Here is a 23,965-nt window from a genome sequence, read left to right on the forward strand (position 1 = left end):
ATCCATCACCATTCTTTAGTTCACTGAGCCACCCCAGTTCAGACATGGCTATATGCAAATCAGTCTGACCCTGTGTCTCGTGGGAACAGTCCAGCCCGAACTGCCAAGCCATGTCTTCCCTGGACCGGAAACAAGCATCCTGGGACCGGTTTCGGATACATAATCCTCATCAGCCAGGCTATCTTGAATCCAGTGGCCAAGTGAACAAGGGACTCACGTCTGAGCATACCCTGCCACACTTAGGGCGAACAAAGCGATACAAAAGGGGATGATGGACGGAGCGTTTGAACAAATCAAACACTCACCCCCAGTCAGCTGATCTGGGTTTAATCCATCACCATTCTTTAGTTCACTCAGCCACCCCAGATCAGACATGGCTATATGCAAATCAGTCTGACCCTGTGCCTCGTGGGAACAGTCCAGCCCGAACTGCCAAGCCATGTCTTCCCTGGACCGGAAACAAGCATCCTGAGACCGGTTTCGGATTCATAATCCTCATCAGCCAGGCTATCTTGAATCCAGTGGCCAAGTGAACAAGGGACTCACGTCTGAGCATACCCTGCCACACTTAGGGTGAACAAAGCGATACAAAAGGGGATGATGGACGGAGCGTTTGAACAAATCAAACACTCACCCCCAGTCAGCTGATCTGGGTTTAATCCATCACCATTCTTTAGTTCACTCAGCCACCCCAGATCAGACATGGCTATATGCAAATCAGTCTGACCCTGTGCCTCGTGGGAACAGTCCAGCCCGAACTGCCAATCCATGTCTTCCCTGGACCGGAAACAAGCATCCTGGGACCGGTTTCGGATTCATAATCCTCATCAGCCAGGCTATCTTGAATCCAGTGGCCAAGTGAACAAGGGACTCACGTCTGAGCATACCTTGCCACACTTAGGGCGAACAAAGGGATACAAAAGGGGATGATGGACGGAGCGTTTGAACAAATCAAACACTCACCCCCAGTCAACTGATCTGGGTTTAATCCATCACCATTCTTTAGTTCACTCAGCCACCCCAGTTCAGACATGGCTATATGCAAATCAGTCTGACCCTGTGCCTCGTGGGAGCAGTCCAGCCCGAACTGCCAAGCCATGTCTTCCCTGGACCGGAAACAAGCATCCTGGGACCGGTTTCGGATTCATAATCCTCATCAGCCAGGCTATCTTGAATCCAGTGGCCAAGTGAACAAGGGACTCACGTCTGAGCATACCCTGCCACACTTAGGGCGAACAAGCGTGAGTCCCTTGCTCTCCATGCCACTGGAATCAAGCTATCCAGGCTAAAGAGGGCTGAAAGCCCGAAACCGGTCCTTGGATGCTTGTTTCCAGTCCAGGGAGGACCTGGCTTAGAAGTTCGGGCTGGACTTTTCCCATGGGGCACAGGGTCAAGACTGATTTGCATATAGCTGGGTTCAAACTGTAAAGGCATGGTGAGCAAAAAAACGATGGATTTAGGCCCAGATCTCTGTACTGGGATGAATGTATGACATTGTTCTGCATTCTGTCCATCACCTGTTGTTTTGCATTTGTAACCCCGAGTGGGACGGGTATGCTCAGACGTGAGTCCCGTGCTCTCCATGCCACTGGAATCAAGCTATCCAGGCTTAAGAGGGCTGAAAGCCGAAACCGGTCCTTGGATGCTTGTTTCCAGTCCAGGGAGGACCTGGCTTAGAAGTTTGGGCTGGACTGTTCCCATGGGGCACAGGGTCAAGACTGATTTGCATATAGCTGGGTTCAAACTGGAAAGGCATGGTGAGCAAAAAAACGATGGATTTAGGCCCAGATCTCTGTACTGGGATGAATGTATGACATTGTTCTGCATTCTGTCCATCACCTGTTGTTTTGCATTTGTCACCCCGAGTGGGACGGGTATGCTCAGACGTGAGTCCCGTGCTCTCCATGCCACTGGAATCAAGCTATCCAGGCTGAAGAGGGCTGAAAGCCCGAAACCGGTCCTTGGATGCTTGTTTCCAGTCCAGGGAGGACCTGGCTTAGCAGTTCGGGCTAGACTGTTCCCAATGGGGTACAGGGTCAAGACTGATTTGCATATAGCTGGATTCAAACTGGAAAGTCGTGGTGAGCAAAAAAACGATGGATTTAGGCCCAGATCTCTGTACTGGGATGAATGTATGACATTGTTCTGCATTCTGTCCATCACCTGTTGTTTTGCATTCGTCACCCCGAGTGGGACGGGTATGCTCAGACGTGAGTCCCGTGATCTCCATGCCACTGGAATCAAGCTATCCAGGCTGAAGAGGGCTGAAAGCCCGAAACCGGTCCTTGGATGCTTGTTTCCAGTCCAGGGAGGACCTGGCTTAGCAGTTCAGGCTGGACTGTTCCCATGGGGCACAGGGTCAAGACTGATTTGCATATAGCTGGGTTCAAACTGGAAAGGCATGGTGAGCAAAAAAACAATGGATTTAGGCCCAGATCTCTGTACTGGGATGAATGTATGACATTGTTCTGCATTCTGTCCATCACCTGTTGTTTTGCATTTGTCACCCCGAGTGGGACGGGTATGCTCAGACGTGAGTCCCGTGCTCTCCACGCCACAGGAATCAAGCTATCCAGGCTGAAGAGGGCTGAAAGCCCGAAACCGGTCCTTGGATGCTTGTTTCCAGTCCAGCGCGGACCTGGCTTAGCAGTTCGGGCTGGACTGTTCCCATGGGGCACAGGGTCAAGACTGATTTGCATATAGCTGGGTTCAAACTGGAAAGGCATGGTGAGCAAAAAAACGATGGATTTAGGCCCAGATCTCTGTACTGGGATGAATGTATGACATTGTTCTGCATTCTGTCCATCACCTGTTGTTTTGCATTTGTCACCCCGAGTGGGACGGGTATGCTCAGACGTGAGTCCCGTGCTCTCCACGCCACTGGAATCAAGCTATCCCGGCTGAAGAGGGCTGAAAGCACGAAACCGGTCCTTGGATGCTTGTTTCCAGTCCAGGGAGGTCCTGGCTTAGCAGTTCGGGCTGGACTGTTCCCATGGGGCACAGGGTCAAGACTGATTTGCATATAGCTGGGTTCAAACTGGAAAGGCATGGTGAGCAAAAAAACGATGGATTTAGGCCCAGATCTCTGTACTGGGATGAATGTATGACATTGTTCTGCATTCTGTCCATCACCTGTTGTTTTGCATTTGTCACCCGAGTGGGACGGGTATGCTCAGACGTGAGTCCCGTGCTCTCCATGCCACTGGAATCAAGCTATCCAGGCTGAAGAGGGCTGAAAGCCCGAAACCGGTCCTTGGATGCTTGTTTCCAGTCCAGGGAGGACCTGGCTTAGCAGTTCGGGCTAGACTGTTCCCAATGGGGTACAGGGTCAAGACTGATTTGCATATAGCTGGATTCAAACTGGAAAGTCGTGGTGAGCAAAAAAACGATGGATTTAGGCCCAGATCTCTGTACTGGGATGAATGTATGACATTGTTCTGCATTCTGTCCATCACCTGTTGTTTTGCATTTGTCACCCCGAGTGGGACGGGTATGCTCAGACGTGAGTCCCGTGATCTCCATGCCACTGGAATTAAGCTATCCAGGCTGAAGAGGGCTGAAAGCCCGAAACCGGTCCTTGGATGCTTGTTTCCAGTCCAGGGAGGACCTGGCTTAGCAGTTCAGGCTGGACTGTTCCCATGGGGCACAGGGTCAAGACTGATTTGCATATAGCTGGGTTCAAACTGGAAAGGCATGGTGAGCAAAAAAACAATGGATTTAGGCCCAGATCTCTGTACTGGGATGAATGTATGACATTGTTCTGCATTCTGTCCATCACCTGTTGTTTTGCATTTGTCACCCCGAGTGGGACGGGTATGCTCAGACGTGAGTCCCGTGCTCTCCACGCCACAGGAATCAAGCTATCCAGGCTGAAGAGGGCTGAAAGCCCGAAACCGGTCCTTGGATGCTTTTTTTCCAGTCCAGGGAGGACCTGGCTTAGCAATTCGGGCTGGACTGTTCCCATGGGGCACAGGGTCAAGACTGATTTGCATATAGCTGGGTTCAAACTGGAAAGGCATGGTGAGCAAAAAAATCGATGGATTTAGGCCCAGTTCTCTGTACTGGGATGAATGTATGACATTGTTCTGCATTCTGTCCATCACCTGTTGTTTTGCATTTGTCACCCCGAGTGGGATGGGTATGCTCAGACGTGAGTCCCGTGCTCTCCAAGCCATTGGAATCAAGCTATCCAGGCTGAAGAGGGCTGAAAGCCCGAAACCGGTCCTTGGATGCTTGTTTCCAGTCCAGGGAGGACCTGGCTTAGCAGTTCGGGCTGGACTGTTCCCATGGGGCACAGGGTCAAGACTGATTTGCATATAGCTGGGTTCAAACTGGAAAGGCATGGTGAGCAAAAAAACCGATGGATTTAGGCCCAATTCTCTGTACTGGGATGAATGTACGACATTGTTCTGCATTCTGTCCATCACCTGTTGTTTTGCATTTGTCACCCCGGGTGGGACGGGTATGCTCAGACGTGAGTCCCGTGCTCTCCATGCCACTGGAATCAAGCTATCCAGGCTGAAGAGGGCTGAAAGCCCGAAACCGGTCCTTGGATGCTTGTTTCCAGTCCAGCGCGGACCTGGCTTAGCAGTTCGGGCTGGACTGTTCCCATGGGGCACAGGGTCAAGACTGATTTGCATATAGCTGGGTTCAAACTGGAAAGGCATGGTGAGCAAAAAAACGATGGATTTAGGCCCAGATCTCTGTACTGGGATGAATGTATGACATTGTTCTGCATTCTGTCCATCACCTGTTGTTTTGCATTTGTCACCCCGAGTGGGACGGGTATGCTCAGACGTGAGTCCCGTGCTCTCCACGCCACTGGAATCAAGCTATCCCGGCTGAAGAGGGCTGAAAGCACGAAACCGGTCCTTGGATGCTTGTTTCCAGTCCAGGGAGGTCCTGGCTTAGCAGTTCGGGCTGGACTGTTCCCATTGGGGCACAGGGTCAAGACTGATTTGCATATAGCTGGGTTCAAACTGGAAAGGCATGGTGAGCAAAAAAACGATGGATTTAGGCCCAGATCTCTGTACTGGGATGAATGTATGACATTGTTCTGCATTCTGTCCATCACCTGTTGTTTTGCATTTGTCACCCCTAGTGGGACGGGTATGCTCAGACGTGAGTCCCGTGCTCTCCACGCCACTGGAATCAAGCTATCCAGGCTGAAGAGAGCTGAAATCCCGAAACCGGTCCTTGGATCCTTGTTTCCAGTCCAGGGAGGACCTGGCTTAGCAGTTCGGGCTGGACTGTTCCCATGGGGCACAGGGTCAAGACTGATTTGCATATAGCTGGGTTCAAACTGGAAAGGCATGGTGAGCAAAAAAACGATGGATTTAGGCCCAGATCTCTGTACTGGGATGAATGTATGACATTGTTATGCATTCTGTCCATCACCTGTTGTTTTGCATTTGTCACCCCGAGTGCACGGGTATGCTCAGACGTGAGTCCCGTGCTCTCCATGCCACTGGAATCAAGCTATCCAGGCTGAAGAGGGCTGAAAGCCCGAAACTGGTCCTTGGATGCTTGTTTCCAGTCCAGGGAGGACCTGGCTTAGCAGTTCGGGCTGGACTGTTCCCATGGGGCACAGGGTCAAGACTGATTTGCATATAGCTGGGTTCAAAATGGAAAGGCATGGTGAGCAAAAAAACGATGGATTTAGGCCCAGATCTCTGTACTGGGATGAATGTATGACATTGTTCTGCATTCTGTCCATCACCTGTTGTTTTGCATTTGTCACCCCGAGTGGGACGGGTATGCTCAGACGTGAGTCCCGTGCTCTCCATGCCACTGGAATCAAGCTATCCAGGCTGAAGAGGGCTGAAAGCCCGAAACCGGTCCTTGGATGCATGTTTCCAGTCCAGGGAGGACCTGGCTTAGCAGTTCGGGCTGGACTGTTCCCATGGGGCACAGGGTCAAGACTGATTTGCATATAGCTGGGTTCAAACTGGAAAGGCATGGTGAGCAAAAAAACAATGGATTTAGGCCCAGATCTCTGTACTGGGATGAATGTATGACATTGTTCTGCATTCTGTCCATCACCTGTTGTTTTGCATTTGTCACCCCGAGTTGGACTGGTATGCTCAGACGTGAGTCCCGTGCTCTCCACGCCACTGGAATTAAGCTATCCAGGCTGAAGAGGGCTGAAAGCCCGAAACCGGTCCTTGGATGCTTGTTTCCAGTTCAGGGAGGACCTGGCTTAGCAGTTCGGGCTGGATTGTTCCCATGGGGCACAGGGTCAAGACTGATTTGCATATAGCTGGGTTCAAACTGGAAAGGCATGGTGAGCAAAAAAACGATGGATTTAGGCCCAGATCTCTGTACTGGGATGAATGTATGACATTGTTCTGCATTCTGTCCATCACCTGTTGTTTTGCATTTGTCACCCCGAGTGGGACGGGTATGCTCAGACGTGAGTCCCGTGCTCTCCATGCCACTGGAATCAAGCTATCCAGGCTGAAGAGGGCTGAAAGCCCGAAACCGGTCCTTGGATGCTTGTTTCCAGTCCAGGGAGGACCTGGCTTAGCAGTTCAGGCTGGACTGTTCCCATGGGGTACAGGGTCAAGACTGATTTGCATATAGCTGGGTTCAAACTGGAAAGGCATGGTGAGCAAAAAAACGATGGATTTAGGCAGAGATCTCTGTACTGGGATGAATGTATGACATTGTTCTGCATTCTGTCCATCACCTGTTGTTTTGCATTTGTCACCCCGAGTGGGACGGGTATGCTCAGACGTGAGTCCCGTACTCTCCACGCCACTGGAATCAAGCTATCCAGGCTGAAGAGGGCTGAAAGCCCGAAACCGGTCCTTGGATGCTTGTTTCCAGTCCAGGGAGGACCTGGCTTAGCAGTTCAAGCTGGACTGTTCCCATGGGGCACAGGGTCAAGACTGATTTGCATATAGCTGGGTTCAAACTGGAAAGGCATGGTGAGCAAAAAAACAATGGATTTAGGCCCAGATCTCTGTACTGGGATGAATGTATGACATTGTTCTGCATACTGTCCATCACCTGTTGTTTTGCATTTGTCACCCCGAGTGGGACGGGTATGCTCAGACGTGAGTCCCGTGCTCTCCACGCCACTGGAATCAAGCTATCCAGGCTGAAGAGGGCTGAAAGCCCGAAACCAGTCCTTGGATGCTTGTTTTCAGTCCAGGGAGGACCTGGCTTAGCAGTTCGGGCTGGACTGTTCCCATGGGGCACAGGGTCAAGACTGATTTGCATATAGCTGGGTTCAAACTGGAAAGGCATGGTGAGCAAAAAAACGATGGATTTAGGCCCAGATCTCTGTACTGGGATGAATGTATGACATTGTTCTGCATTCTGTCCATCACCTGTTGTTTTGCATTTGTCACCCCGAGTGCACGGGTATGCTCAGACGTGAGTCCCGTGCTCTCCATGCCACTGGAATCAAGCTATCCAGGCTGAAGAGGGCTGAAAGCCCGAAACCGGTCCTTGTATGCTTGTTTCCAGTCCAGGGAGGACCTGGCTTAGCAGTTCGGGCTGGACTGTTCCCATGGGGCACAGGGTCAAGACTGATTTGCATATAGCTGGGTTCAAACTGGAAAGGCATGGTGAGCAAAAAAACGATGGATTTAGGCCCAGATCTCTGTACTGGGATGAATGTATGACATTGTTCTGCATTCTGTCCATCACCTGTTGTTTTGCATTTGTCACCCCGAGTGGGACGGGTATGCTCAGACGTGAGTCCCGTGCTCTCCATGCCACTGGAATCAAGCTATCCAGGCTGAAGAGGGCTGAAAGCCCGAAACCGGTCCTTGGATGCATGTTTCCAGTCCAGGGAGGACCTGGCTTAGCAGTTCGGGCTGGACTGTTCCCATGGGGCACAGGGTCAAGACTGATTTGCATATAGCTGGGTTCAAACTGGAAAGGCATGGTGAGCAAAAAAACAATGGATTTAGGCCCAGATCTCTGTACTGGGATGAATGTATGACATTGTTCTGCATTCTGTCCATCACCTGTTGTTTTGCATTTGTCACCCCGAGTGGGACGGGTATGCTCAGACGTGAGTCCCGTGCTCTCCACACCACTGGAATTAAGCTATCCAGGCTGAAGAGGGCTGAAAGCCCGAAACCGGTCCTTGGATGCTTGTTTCCAGTTCAGGGAGGACCTGGCTTAGCAGTTCGGGCTGGACTGTTCCCATGGGGCACAGGGTCAAGACTGATTTGCATATAGCTGGGTTCAAACTGGAAAGGCATGGTGAGCAAAAAAACGATGGATTTAGGCCCAGATCTCTGTACTGGGATGAATGTATGACATTGTTCTGCATTCTGTCCATCACCTGTTGTTTTGCATTTGTCACCCCGAGTGGGACGGGTATGCTCAGACGTGAGTCCCGTGCTCTCCACGCCACTGGAATCAAGCTATCCGGGCTGAAGAGCGCTGAAAGCCTGAAACCGGTCCTTGGATGCTTGTTTCCAGTCCAGGGAGGACCTGGCTTAGCAGTTCGGGCTGGACTGTTCCCATGGGGCACAGGGTCAAGACTGATTTGCATATAGCTGGGTTCAAACTGGAAAGGCATGGTGAGCAAAAAATACGATGGATTTAGGCCCAGATGTCTGTACTGGGATGAATGTATGACATTGTTCTGCATTCTGTCCATCACCTGTTGTTTTGCATTTGTCACCCCGAGTGGGACGGGTATGCTCAGACGTGAGTCCCGTACTCTCCACGCCACTGGAATCAAGCTATCCAGGCTGAAGAGGGCTGAAAGCCCGAAACCGGTCCTTGGATGCTTGTTTCCAGTCCAGGGAGGACCTGGCTTAGCAGTTCAAGCTGGACTGTTCCCATGGGGCACAGGGTCAAGACTGATTTGCCTATAGCTGGGTTCAAACTGGAAAGGCATGGTGAGCAAAAAAACGATGGATTTAGGCCCAGATCTCTGTACTGGGATGAATGTATGACATTGTTCTGCATACTGTCCATCACCTGTTGTTTTGCATTTGTCACCCCGAGTGGGACGGGTATGCTCAGACGTGAGTCCCGTGCTCTCCACGCCACTGGAATCAAGCTATCCAGGCTGAAGAGGGCTGAAAGCCCGAAACCGGTCCTTGGATGCTTGTTTCCAGTCCAGGGAGGACCTGGCTTAGCAGTTCGGGCTGGACTGTTCCCATGGGGCACAGGGTCAAGACTGATTTGCATATAGCTGGGTTCAAACTGGAAAGGCATGGTGAGCAAAAAAACGATGGATTTAGGCCCAGATCTCTGTACTGGGATGAATGTATGACATTGTTCTGCATTCTGTCCATCACCTGTTGTTTTGCATTTGTCACCCCGAGTGCACGGGTATGCTCAGACGTGAGTCCCGTGCTCTCCATACCACTGGAATCAAGCTATCCAGGCTGAAGAGGGCTGAAAGCCCGAAACCGGTCCTTGGATGCTTGTTTCCAGTCCAGGGAGGACCTGGCTTAGCAGTTCGGGCTGGACTGTTCCCATGGGGCACAGGGTCAAGACTGATTTGCATATAGCTGGGTTCAAACTGGAAAGGCATGGTGAGCAAAAAAACGATGGATTTAGGCCCAGATCTCTGTACTTGGATGAATGTATGACATTGTTCTGCATTCTGTCCATCACCTGTTGTTTTGCATTTGTCACCCCGAGTGGGACGGGTATGCTCAGACGTGAGTCCCGTGCTCTCCATGCCACTGGAATCAAGCTATCCAGGCTGAAGAGGGCTGAAAGCCCGAAACCGGTCCTTGGATGCATGTTTTCAGTCCAGGGAGGACCTGGCTTAGCAGTTCGGGCTGGACTGTTCCCATGGGGCACAGGGTCAAGACTGATTTGCATATAGCTGGGTTCAAACTGGAAAGGCATGGTGAGCAAAAAAACAATGGATTTAGGCCCAGATCTCTGTACTGGGATGAATGTATGACATTGTTCTGCATTCTGTCCATCACCTGTTGTTTTGCATTTGTCACCCCGAGTGGGACGGGTATGCTCAGACGTGAGTCCCGTGCTCTCCACGCCACTGGAATTAAGCTATCCAGGCTAAAGAGGGCTGAAAGCCCGAAACCGGTCCTTGGATGCTTGTTTCCAGTTCAGGGAGGACCTGGCTTAGCAGTTCGGGCTGGACTGTTCCCATGGGGCACAGGGTCAAGACTGATTTGCATATAGCTGGGTTCAAACTGGAAAGGCATGGTGAGCAAAAAAACAATGGATTTAGGCCCAGATCTCTGTACTGGGATGAATGTATGACATTGTTCTGCATTCTGTCCATCACCTGTTGTTTTGCATTTGTCACCCCGAGTGGGACGGGTATGCTCAGACGTGAGTCCCGTGCTCTCCATGCCACTGGAATCAAGCTATCCAGGCTGAAGAGGGCTGAAAGCCTGAAACCGGTCCTTGGATGCTTGTTTCCAGTCCAGGGAGGACCTGGCTTAGCAGTTCAGGCTGGACTGTTCCCATGGGGCACAGGGTCAAGACTGATTTGCATATAGCTGGGTTCAAACTGGAAAGGCATGGTGAGCAAAAAAACGATGGATTTAGGCCCAGATCTCTGTACTGGGATGAATGTATGACATTGTTCTGCATTCTGTTCATCACCTGTTGTTTTGCATTTGTCACCCCGAATGGGACGGGTATGCTCAGACGTGAGTCCCGTGCTCTCCATGCCACTGGAATCAAGCTATCCAGGCTGAAGAGGGCTGAAAGCCCGAAACCGGTCCTTGGATGCTTGTTTCCAGTCCAGGGAGGACCTGGCTTAGCAGTTCAGGCTGGACTGTTCCCATGGGGTACAGGGTCAAGACTGATTTGCATATAGCTGGGTTCAAACTGGAAAGGCATGGTGAGCAAAAAAACGATGGATTTAGGCAGAGATCTCTGTACTGGGATGAATGTATGACATTGTTCTGCATTCTGTCCATCACCTGTTGTTTTGCATTTGTCACCCCGAGTGGGACGGGTATGCTCAGACGTGAGTCCCGTACTCTCCACGCCACTGGAATCAAGCTATCCAGGCTGAAGAGGGCTGAAAGCCCGAAACGGGTCCTTGGATGCTTGTTTCCAGTCCAGGGAGGACCTGGCTTAGCAGTTCAAGCTGGACTGTTCCCATGGGGCACAGGGTCAAGACTGATTTGCATATAGCTGGGTTCAAACTGGAAAGGCATGGTGAGCAAAAAAACGATGGATTTAGGCCCAGATCTCTGTACTGGGATGAATGTATGACATTGTTCTGCATACTGTCCATCACCTGTTGTTTTGCATTTGTCACCCCGAGTGGGACGGGTATGCTCAGACGTGAGTCCCGTGCTCTCCACGCCACTGGAATCAAGCTATCCAGGCTGAAGAGGGCTGAAAGCCCGAAACCGGTCCTTGGATGCTTGTTTCCAGTCCATGGAGGACCTGGCTTAGCAGTTCGGGCTGGACTGTTCCCATGGGGCACAGGGTCAAGACTGATTTGCATATAGCTGGGTTCAAACTGGAAAGGCATGGTGAGCAAAAAAACGATGGATTTAGGCCCAGATCTCTGTACTGGGATGAATGTATGACATTGTTCTGCATTCTGTCCATCACCTGTTGTTTTGCATTTGTCACCCCGAGTGCACGGGTATGCTCAGACGTGAGTCCCGTGCTCTCCATGCCACTGGAATCAAGCTATCCAGGCTGAAGAGGGTTGAAAGCCCGAAACCGGTCCTTGGATGCTTGTTTCCAGTCCAGGGAGGACCTGGCTTAGCAGTTCGGGCTGGACTGTTCCCATGGGGCACAGGGTCAAGACTGATTTGCATATAGCTGGTTTCAAACTGGAAAGGCATGGTGAGCAAAAAAACGAAGGATTTAGGCCCAGATCTCTGTACTGGGATGAATGTATGACATTGTTCTGCATTCTGTCCATCACCTGTTGTTTTGCATTTGTCACCCCGAGTGTGACGGGTATGCTCAGACGTGAGTCCCGTGCTCTCCATGCCACTGGAATCAAGCTATCCAGGCTGAAGAGGGCTGAAAGTCCGAAACCGGTCCTTGGATGCATGTTTCCAGTCCAGGGAGGACCTGGCTTAGCAGTTCGGGCTGGACTGTTCCCATGGGGCACAGGGTCAAGACTGATTTGCATATAGCTGGGTTCAAACTGGAAAGGCATGGTGAGCAAAAAAACAATGGATTTAGGCCCAGATCTCTGTACTGGGATGAATGTATGACATTGTTCTGCATTCTGTCCATCACCTGTTGTTTTGCATTTGTCACCCCGAGTGGGACGGGTATGCTCAGACGTGAGTCCCGTGCTCTCCACGCCACTGGAATTAAGCTATCCAGGCTGAAGAGGGCTGAAAGCCCGAAACCGGTCCTTGGATGCTTGTTTCCAGTTCAGGGAGGACCTGGCTTAGCAGTTCGGGCTGGACTGTTCCCATGGGGCACAGGGTCAAGACTGATTTGCATATAGCTGGGTTCAAACTGGAAAGGCATGGTGAGCAAAAAAACGATGGATTTAGGCCCAGATCTCTGTACTGGGATGAATGTATGACATTGTTCTGCATTCTGTCCATCACCTGTTGTTTTGCATTTGTCACCCCGAGTGGGACGGGTATGCTCAGACGTGAGTCCCGTGCTCTCCATGCCACTGGAATCAAGCTATCCAGGCTGAAGAGGGCTAAAAGCCCGAAACCGGTCCTTGGATGCATGTTTCCAGTCCAGGGAGGACCTGGCTTAGCAGTTCGGGCTGGACTGTTCCCATGGGGCACAGGGTCAAGACTGATTTGCATATAGCTGGGTTCAAACTGGAAAGGCATGGTGAGCAAAAAAACAATGGATTTAGGCCCAGATCTCTGTACTGGGATGAATGTATGACATTGTTCTGCATTCTGTCCATCACCTGTTGTTTTGCATTTGTCACCCCGAGTGGGACGGGTATGCTCAGACGTGAGTCCCGTGCTCTCCACGCCACTGGAATTAAGCTATCCAGGCTGAAGAGGGCTGAAAGCCCGAAACCGGTCCTTGGATGCTTGTTTCCAGTTCAGGGAGGACCTGGCTTAGCAGTTCCGGCTGGTCTGTTCCCATGGGGCACAGGGTCAAGACTGATTTGCATATAGCTGGGTTCAAACTGGAAAGGCATGGTGAGCAAAAAAACGATAGATTTAGGCCCAGATCTCTGTACTGGGATGAATGTATGACATTGTTCTGCATTCTGTCCATCACCTGTTGTTTTGCATTTGTCACCCCGAGTGCACGGGTATGCTCAGACTTGAGTCCCGTACTCTCCACGCCACTGGAATCAAGCTATCCAGGCTGAAGAGGGCTGAAAGCCCGAAACCGGTCCTTGGATGCTTGTTTCCAGTTCAGGGAGGACCTGGCTTAGCAGTTCCGGCTGGACTGTTCCCATGGGGCACAGGGTCAAGACTGATTTGCATATAGCTGGGTTCAAACTGGAAAGGCATGGTGAGCAAAAAAACGATAGATTTAGGCCCAGATCTCTGTACTGGGATGAATGTATGACATTGTTCTGCATTCTGTCCATCACCTGTTGTTTTGCATTTGTCACCCCGAGTGCACGGGTATGCTCAGACGTGAGTCCCGTACTCTCCACGCCACTGGAATCAAGCTATCCAGGCTGAAGAGGGCTGAAAGCCCGAAACCGGTCCTTGGATGCTTGTTTCCAGTCCAGGGAGGACCTGGCTTAGCAGTTCCGGCTGGACTGTTCCCATGGGGCACAGGGTCAAGACTGATTTGCATATAGCTGGGTTCAAACTGGAAAGGCATGGTGAGCAAAAAAACGATAGATTTAGGCCCAGATCTCTGTACTGGGATGAATGTATGACATTGTTCTGCATTCTGTCCATCACCTGTTGTTTTGCATTTGTCACCCCGAGTGCACGGGTATGCTCAGACGTGAGTCCCGTACTCTCCACGCCACTGGAATCAAGCTATCCAGGCTGAAGAGGGCTGAAAGCCCGAAACCGGTCCTTGGATGCTTGTTTCCAGTCCAGGGAGGACCTGGCTTAGCAGTTCAAGCTGGACTGTTCCCATGGGGCACAGGGTCAAGACTGATTTGCATATAGCTGGGTTCAAACTGGAAAGGCATGGTGAGCAAAAAAACGATAGATTTAGGCCCAGATCTCTGTACTGGGATGAATGTATGACATTGTTCTGCATTCTGTCCATCACCTGTTGTTTTGCATTTGTCACCCCGAGTGCACGGGTATGCTCAGACGTGAGTCCCGTACTCTCCACGCCACTGGAATCAAGCTATCCAGGCTGAAGAGGGCTGAAAGCCCGAAACCGGTCCTTGGATGCTTGTTTCCAGTCCAGGGAGGACCTGGCTTAGCAGTTCAAGCTGGACTGTTCCCATGGGGCACAGGGTCAAGACTGATTTGCATGTAGCTGGGTTCAAACTGGAAAGGCATGGTGAGCAAAAAAACTATGGATTTAGGCCCAGATCTCTGTACTGGGATGAATGTATGACATTGTTCTGCATACTGTCCATCACCTGTTGTTTTGCATTTGTCACCCCGAGTGGGACGGGTATGCTCAGACGTGAGTCCCGTGCTCTCCACGCCACTGGAATCAAGCTATCCAGGCTGAAGAGGGCTGAAAGCCCGAAACCGGTCCTTGGATGCTTGTTTCCAGTCCAGGGAGGACCTGGCTTAGCAGTTCGGGCTGGACTGTTCCCATGGGGCACAGGGTCAAGACTGATTTGCATATAGCTGGGTTCAAACTGGAAAGGCATGGTGAGCAAAAAAACGATGGATTTAGGCCCAGATCTCTGTACTGGGATGAATGTATGACATTGTTCTGCATTCTGTCCATCACCTGTTGTTTTGCATTTGTCACCCCGAGTGCACGGGTATGCTCAGACGTGAGTCCCGTGCTCTCCATGCCACTGGAATCAAGCTATCCAGGCTGAAGAGGGCTGAAAGCCCGAAACCGGTCCTTGGATGCTTGTTTCCAGTCCAGGGAGGACCTGGCTTAGCAGTTCGGGCTGGACTGTTCCCATGGGGCACAGGGTCAAGACTGATTTGCATATAGCTGGGTTCAAACTGGAAAGGCATGGTGAGCAAAAAAACGATGGATTTAGGCAGAGATCTCTGTACTGGGATGAATGTATGACATTGTTCTGCATTCTGTCCATCACCTGTTGTTTTGCATTTGTCACCCCGAGTGGGACGGGTATGCTCAGACGTGAGTCCCGTACTCTCCAAGCCACTGGAATCAAGCTATCCAGGCTGAAGAGGGCTGAAAGCCCGAAACGGGTCCTTGGATGCTTGTTTCCAGTCCAGGGAGGACCTGGCTTAGCAGTTCAAGCTGGACTGTTCCCATGGGGCACAGGGTCAAGACTGATTTGCATATAGCTGGGTTCAAACTGGAAAGGCATGGTGAGCAAAAAAACGATGGATTTAGGCCCAGATCTCTGTACTGGGATGAATGTATGACATTGTTCTGCATACTGTCCATCACCTGTTGTTTTGCATTTGTCACCCCGAGTGGGACGGGTATGCTCAGACGTGAGTCCCGTGCTCTCCACGCCACTGGAATCAAGCTATCCAGGCTGAAGAGGGCTGAAAGCCCGAAACCGGTCCTTGGATGCTTGTTTCCAGTCCAGAGAGGACCTGGCTTAGCAGTTCGGGCTGGACTGTTCCCATGGGGCACAGGGTCAAGACTGATTTGCATATAGCTGGGTTCAAACTGGAAAGGCATGGTGAGCAAAAAAACGATGGATTTAGGCCCAGATCTCTGTACTGGGATGAATGTATGACATTGTTCTGCATTCTGTCCATCACCTGTTGTTTTGCATTTGTCACCCCGAGTGCACGGGTATGCTCAGACGTGAGTCCCGTGCTCTCCATGCCACTGGAATCAAGCTATCCAGGCTGAAGAGGGCTGAAAGCCCGAAACCGGTCCTTGGATGCTTGTTTCCAGTCCAGGGAGGACCTGGCTTAGCAGTTCGGGCTGGACTGTTCCCATGGGGCACAGGGTCAAGACTGATTTGCATATAGCTGGGTTCAAACTGGAAAGGCATGGTGAGCAAAAAAACGAAGGATTTAGGCCCAGATCTCTGTACTGGGATGAATGTATGACATTGTTCTGCATTCTGTCCATCACCTGTTGTTTTGCATTTGTCACCCCGAGTGGGACGGGTATGCTCAGACGTGAGTCCCGTGCTCTCCATGCCACTGGAATCAAGCTATCCAGGCTGAAGAGGGCTGAAAGTCCGAAACCGGTCCTTGGATGCATGTTTCCAGTCCAGGGAGGACCTGGCTTAGCAGTTCGGGCTGGACTGTTCCCATGGGGCACAGGGTCAAGACTGATTTGCATATAGCTGGGTTCAAACTGGAAAGGCATGGTGAGCAAAAAAACAATGGATTTAGGCCCAGATCTCTGTACTGGGATGAATGTATGACATTGTTCTGCATTCTGTCCATCACCTGTTGTTTTGCATTTGTCACCCCGAGTGGGACGGGTATGCTCAGACGTGAGTCCCGTGCTCTCCACGCCACTGGAATTAAGCTATCCAGGCTGAAGAGGGCTGAAAGCCCGAAACCGGTCCTTGGATGCTTGTTTCCAGTTCAGGGAGGACCTGGCTTAGCAGTTCGGGCTGGACTGTTCCCATGGGGCACAGGGTCAAGACTGATTTGCATATAGCTGGGTTCAAACTGGAAAGGCATGGTGAGCAAAAAAACGATGGATTTAGGCCCAGATCTCTGTACTGGGATGAATGTATGACATTGTTCTGCATTCTGTCCATCACCTGTTGTTTTGCATTTGTCACCCTGAGTGGGACGGGTATGCTCAGACGTGAGTCCCGTGCTCTCCATGCCACTGGAATCAAGCTATCCAGGCTGAAGAGGGCTGAAAGCCGGAAACCGGTCCTTGGATGCATGTTTCCAGTCCAGGGAGGACCTGGCTTAGCAGTTCGGGCTGGACTGTTCCCATGGGGCACAGGGTCAAGACTGATTTGCATATAGCTGGGTTCAAACTGGAAAGGCATGGTGAGCAAAAAAACAATGGATTTAGGCCCAGATCTCTGTACTGGGATGAATGTATGACATTGTTCTGCATTCTTTCCATCACCTGTTGTTTTGCATTTGTCACCCCGAGTGGGACGGGTATGCTCAGACGTGAGTCCCGTGCTCTCCACGCCACTGGAATTAAGCTATCCAGGCTGAAGAGGGCTGAAAGCCCGAAACCGGTCCTTGGATGCTTGTTTCCAGTTCAGGGAGGACCTGGCTTAGCAGTTCCGGCTGGACTGTTCCCATGGGGCACAGGGTCAAGACTGATTTGCATATAGCTGGGTTCAAACTGGAAAGGCATGGTGAGCAAAAAAACGATAGATTTAGGCCCAGATCTCTGTACTGGGATGAATGTATGACATTGTTCTGCATTCTGTCCATCACCTGTTGTTTTGCATTTGTCACCCCGAGTGCACGGGTATGCTCAGACGTGAGTCCCGTACTCTCCACGCCACTGGAATCAAGCTATCCAGGCTGAAGAGGCCTGAAAGCCCGAAACCGGTCCTTGGATGCTTGTTTCCAGTCCAGGGAGGACCTGGCTTAGCAGTTCAAGCTGGACTGTTCCCATGGGGCACAGGGTCAAGACTGATTTGCATATAGCTGGGTTCAAACTGGAAAGGCATGGTGAGCAAAAAAACGATGGATTTAGGCCCAGATCTCTGTACTGGGATGAATGTATGACATTGTTCTGCATACTGTCCATCACCTGTTGTTTTGCATTTGTCACCCCGAGTGGGACGGGTATGCTCAGACGTGAGTCCCGTGCTCTCCACGCCACTGGAATCAAGCTATCCAGGCTGAAGAGGGCTGAAAGCCCGAAACCGGTCCTTGGATGCTTGTTTCCAGTCCAGGGAGGACCTGGCTTAGCAGTTCGGGCTGGACTGTTCCCATGGGGCACAGGGTCAAGACTGATTTGCATATAGCTGGGTTCAAACTGGAAAGGCATGGTGAGCAAAAAAACGATGGATTTAGGCCCAGATCTCTGTACTGGGATGAATGTATGACATTGTTCTGCATTCTGTCCATCACCTGTTGTTTTGCATTTGTCACCCCGAGTGCACGGGTATGCTCAGACGTGAGTCCCGTGCTCTCCATGCCACTGGAATCAAGCTATCCAGGCTGAAGAGGGCTGAAAGCCCGAAACCGGTCCTTGGATGCTTGTTTCCAGTCCAGGGAGGACCTGGCTTAGCAGTTCGGGCTGGACTGTTCCCATGGGGCACAGGGTCAAGACTGATTTGCATATAGCTGGGTTCAAACTGGAAAGGCATGGTGAGCAAAAAAACGATGGATTTAGGCCCAGATCTCTGTACTGGGATGAATGTATGACATTGTTCTGCATTCTGTCCATCACCTGTTGTTTTGCATTTGTCACCCCGAGTGGGACGGGTATGCTCAGACGTGAGTCCCGTGCTCTCCAAGCCACTGGAATCAAGCTATCCAGGCTGAAGAGGGCTGAAAGCCCAAAACCGGTCCATGGATGCATGTTTCCAGTCCAGGGAGGACCTGACTTAGCAGTTCGGGCTGTACTGTTCCCATGGGGCACAGGGTCAAGACTGATTTGCATATAGCTGGGTTCAAACTGGAAAGGCATGGTGAGCAAAAAAACAATGGATTTAGGCCCAGATCTCTGTACTGGGATGAATGTATGACATTGTTCTGCATTCTGTCCATCATCTGTTGTTTTGCATTTGTCACCCCGAGTGGGACGGGTATGCTCAGACGTGAGTCCCGTGCTCTCCACGCCACTGGAATTAAGCTATCCAGGCTGAAGAGGGCTGAAAGCCCGAAACCGGTCCTTGGATGCTTGTTTCCAGTTCAGGGAGGACCTGGCTTAGCAGTTCGGGCTGGACTGTTCCCATGGGGCACAGGGTCAAGACTGATTTGCATATAGCTGGGTTCAAACTGGAAAGGCATGGTGAGCAAAAAAACGATGGATTTAGGCCCAGATCTCTGTACTGGGATGAATGTATGACATTGTTCTGCATTCTGTCCATCACCTGTTGTTTTGCATTTGTCACCCCGAGTGGGACGGGTATGCTCAGACGTGAGTCCCGTGCTCTCCATGCCACTGGAATCAAGCTATCCAGGCTGAAGAGGGCTGAAAGCCCGAAACCGGTCCTTGGATGCATGTTTCCAGTCCAGGGAGGACCTGGCTTAGCAGTTCGGGCTGGACTGTTCCCATGGGGCACAGGGTCAAGACTGATTTGCATATAGCTGGGTTCAAACTGGAAAGGCATGGTGAGCAAAAAAACAATGGATTTAGGCCCAGATCTCTGTACTGGGATGAATGTATGACATTGTTCTGCATTCTGTCCATCACCTGTTGTTTTGCATTTGTCACCCCGAGTGGGACGGGTATGCTCAGACGTGAGTCCCGTGCTCTCCACGCCACTGGAATTAAGCTATCCAGGCTGAAGAGGGCTGAAAGCCCGAAACCGGTCCTTGGATGCTTGTTTCCAGTTCAGGGAGGACCTGGCTTAGCAGTTCGGGCTGGACTGTTCCCATGGGGCACAGGGTCAAGACTGATTTGCATATAGCTAGGTTCAAACTGGAAAGGCATGGTGAGCAAAAAAACGATGGATTTAGGCCCAGATCTCTGTACTGGGATGAATGTATGACATTGTTCTGCATTCTGTCCATCACCTGTTGTTTTGCATTTGTCACCCCGAGTGGGACGGGTATGCTCAGACGTGAGTCCCGTGCTCTCCATGCCACTGGAATCAAGCTATCCAGGCTGAAGAGGGCTGAAAGCCTGAAACCGGTCCTTGGATGCTTGTTTCCAGTCCAGGGAGGACCTGGCTTAGCAGTTCAGGCTGGACTGTTCCCATGGGGCACAGGGTCAAGACTGATTTGCTTATAGCTGGGTTCAAACTGGAAAGGCATGGTGAGCAAAAAAACGATGGATTTAGGCCCAGATCTCTGTACTGGGATGAATGTATGACATTGTTCTGCATTCTGTTCATCACCTGTTGTTTTGCATTTGTCACCCCGAGTGGGACGGGTATGCTCAGACGTGAGTCCTGTGCTCTCCATGCCACTGGAATCAAGCTATCCAGGCTGAAGAGGGCTGAAAGCCCGAAACCGGTCCTTGGATGCTTGTTTCCAGTCCAGGGAGGACCTGGCTTAGCAGTTCAGGCTGGACTGTTCCCATGGGGTACAGGGTCAAGACTGATTTGCATATAGCTGGGTTCAAACTGGAAAGGCATGGTGAGCAAAAAAACGATGGATTTAGGCAGAGATCTCTGTACTGGGATGAATGTATGACATTGTTCTGCATTCTGTCCATCACCTGTTGTTTTGCATTTGTCACCCCGAGTGGGACGGGTATGCTCAGACGTGAGTCCCGTACTCTCCACGCCACTGGAATCAAGCTATCCAGGCTGAAGAGGGCTGAAAGCCCGAAACCGGTCCTTGGATGCTTGTTTCCAGTCCAGGGAGGACCTGGCTTAGCAGTTCAAGCTGGACTGTTCCCATGGGGCACAGGGTCAAGACTGATTTGCATATAGCTGGGTTCAAACTGGAAAGGCATGGTGAGCAAAAAAACGATGGATTTAGGCCCAGATCTCTGTACTGGGATGAATGTATGACATTGTTCTGCATACTGTCCATCACCTGTTGTTTTGCATTTGTCACCCCGAGTGGGACGGGTATGCTCAGACGTGAGTCCCGTGCTCTCCACGCCACTGGAATCAAGCTATCCAGGCTGAAGAGGGCTGAAAGCCCGAAACCGGTCCTTGGATGCTTGTTTCCAGTCCAGGGAGGACCTGGCTTAGCAGTTCGGGCTGGACTGTTCCCATGGGGCACAGGGTCAAGACTGATTTGCATATAGCTGGGTTCAAACTGGAAAGGCATGGTGAGCAAAAAAACGATGGATTTAGGCCCAGATCTCTGTACTGGGATGAATGTATGACATTGTTCTGCATTCTGTCCATCACCTGTTGTTTTGCATTTGTCACCCCGAGTGGGACGGGTATGCTCAGACGTGAGTCCCGTGCTCTCCACGCCACTGGAATCAAGCTATCCAGGCTGAAGAGGGCTGAAAGCCCGAAACCGGTCCTTGGATGCTTGTTTCCAGTCCAGGGAGGACCTGGCTTAGCAATTCGGGCTGGACTGTTCCCATGGGGCACAGGGTCAAGACTGATTTGCATATAGCTGGGTTCAAACTGGAAAGGCATGGTGAGCAAAAAAAACGATGGATTTAGGCCAAGATCTCTGTACTGGGATGAATGTATGACATTGTTCTGCATTCTGTCGATCACCTGTTGTTTTGCATTTGTCACCCCGAGTGGGACGGGTATGCTCAGACGTGAGTCCCGTGCTCTCCACGCCACTGGAATCAAGCTATCCAGGCTGAAGAGGGCTGAAAGCCCGAAACCGGTCCTTGGATGCTTGTTTCCAGTCCAGGGAGGACCTGGCTTAGCAGTTCGGGCTGGACTGTTCCCATGGGGCACAGGGTCAAGACTGATTTGCATATAGCTGGGTTCAAACTGGAAAGGCATGGTGAGCAAAAAAACAATGGATTTAGGCCCAGATCTCTGTACTGGGATGAATGTATGACATTGTTCTGCATTCTGTCCATCACCTGTTGTTTTGCATTTGTCACCCCGAGTGGGACGGGTATGCTCAGACGTGAGTCCCGTGCTCTCCACGCCACTGGAATCAAGCTATCCAGGCTGAAGAGGGCTGAAAGCCCGAAACCGGTCCTTGGATGCTTGTTTCCAGTCCAGGGAGGACCTGGCTTAGCAGTTCGGGCTGGACTGTTCCCATGGGGCACAGGGTCAAGACTGATTTGCATATAGCTGGGTTCAAACTGGAAAGGCATGGTGAGCAAAAAAACTATGGATTTAGGCCCAGATCTCTGTACTGGGATGAATGTATGACATTGTTCTGCATTCTGTCCATCACCTGTTGTTTTGCATTTGTCACCCCGAGTGTGACGGGTATGCTCAGACGTGAGTCCCGTGCTCTCCACGCCACTGGAATCAATCTATCCAGGCTGAAGAGGGCTGAACGCCTGAAACCGGTCCTTGGATGCTTGTTTCCAGTCCAGGGAGGACCTGGCTTAGCAGTTCGGGCTGGACTGTTCCCATAGGGCATAGGGTCAAGACTGATTTGCATATAGCTGGGTTCAAACTGGAAAGGCATGGTGAGCAAAAAAATCGATGGATTTAGGCCCAGATCTCTGTACTGGGATGAATGTATGACATTGTTCTGCATTCTGTCCATCACCTGTTGTTTTGCATTTGTCACCCCGAGTGGGACGGGTATGTTCAGACGTGAGTCCCGTGCTCTCCACGCGACTGGAATCAATCTATCCAGGCTGAAGAGGGCTGGAAGCCCAAAACTGGTCCTTGGATGCTTGTTTCCAGTCCAGGGAGGACCTGGCTTAGCAGTTCGGGCTGGACTGTTCCCATGGGGCACAGGGTCAAGACTGATTTGCATATAGCTGGGTTCAAACTGGAAAGGCATGGTGAGCAAAAAAACGATGGATTTAGGCCCAGATCTCTGTACTGGGATGAATGTATGACATTGTTCTGCATTCTGTCCATCGCCTGTTGTTTTGCATTTGTCACCCCGAGTGGGACGGGTATGCTCAGATGTGAGTCCCGTGCTCTCCATGCCACTGGAATCAATCTATCCAGGCTGAAGAGGGCTGAAAGCCCGAAACCGGTCCTTGGATGCTTGTTTCCAGTCCAGGGAGGACCTGGCTTAGCAGTTCGGGCTGGACTGTTCCCATGGGGCACAGGGTCAAGACTGATTTGCATATAGCTGGGTTCAAACTGGAAAGGCATGGTGAGCAAAAAAACGATGGATTTAGGCCCAGATCTCTGTACTGGGATGAATGTATGACATTGTTCTGTATTCTGTCCATCACCTGTTGTTTTGCAATTGTCACCCCGAGTGGTACGGGTATGCTCAGACGTGAGTCCCGTGCTCTCCACGCCACTGGAATCAAGCTATCCAGGCTGAAGAGGGCTGAAAGCCCGAAACCGGTCCTTGGATGCTTGTTTCCAGTCCAGGGAGGACCTGGCTTAGCAGTTCGGGCTGGACTGTTCCCATGGGGCACAGGGTCAAGACTGATTTGCATATAGCTGGGTTCAAACTGGAAAGGCATGGTGAGCAAAAAAACGATGGATTTAGGCCCAGATCTCTGTACTCGGATGAATGTATGACATTGTTCTGCATTCTGTCCATCACCTGTTGTTTTGCATTTGTCACCCCGAGTGGGACGGGTATGCTCAGACGTGAGTCCTGTGCTCTCCACGAAACTGGAATCAAGCTATCCAGGCTAAAGAGGGCTGAAAGCCCGAAACCGGTCCTTGGATGCTTGTTTCCAGTCCAGGGAGGACCTGGCTTAGCAGTTCGGGCTGGACTGTTCCAATGGGGCACAGGGTCAAGACTGATTTGCATATAGCTGGGTTCAAACTGGAAAGGCATGGTGAGCAAAAAAAACGATGGATTTATGCCCAGATCTCTGTACTGGGATGAATGTATGACATTGTTCTGCATTCTGTCCATCACCTGTTGTTTTGCATTTGTCACCCCGAGTGGAACGGGTATGCTCAGACGTGAGTCCCGTGCTCTCCACGCCACTGGAATCAAGCTATCCAGGCTGAAGAGGGCTGAAAGCCCGAAACCGGTCCTTGGATGCTTGTTTCCAGTCCAGGGAGGACCTGGCTTAGCAGTTCGGGCTGGACTGTTCCAATGGGGCACAGGGTCAAGACTGATTTGCATATAGCTGGGTTCAAACTGGAAAGGCATGGGGAGCAAAAAACGAGGGATTTAGGCCCAGATCTCTGTACTGGGATGAATGTATGACATTGTTCTGCATTCTGTCCATCACCTGTTGTTTTGCATTTGTCACCCCGAGTGGGACGGGTATGCTCAGACGTGAGTCCCGTGCTCTCCACGAAACTGGAATCAAGCTATCCAGGCTAAAGAGGGCTGAAAGCCCGAAACCAGTTCTTGGATGCTTGTTTCCAGTCCAGGGAGGACCTGGCTTAGCAGTT

Source organism: Lissotriton helveticus, chromosome 2_1 (assembly GCF_964261635.1).
Source record: "Lissotriton helveticus chromosome 2_1, aLisHel1.1, whole genome shotgun sequence".
NCBI lineage: Eukaryota > Metazoa > Chordata > Amphibia > Caudata > Salamandridae > Lissotriton > Lissotriton helveticus.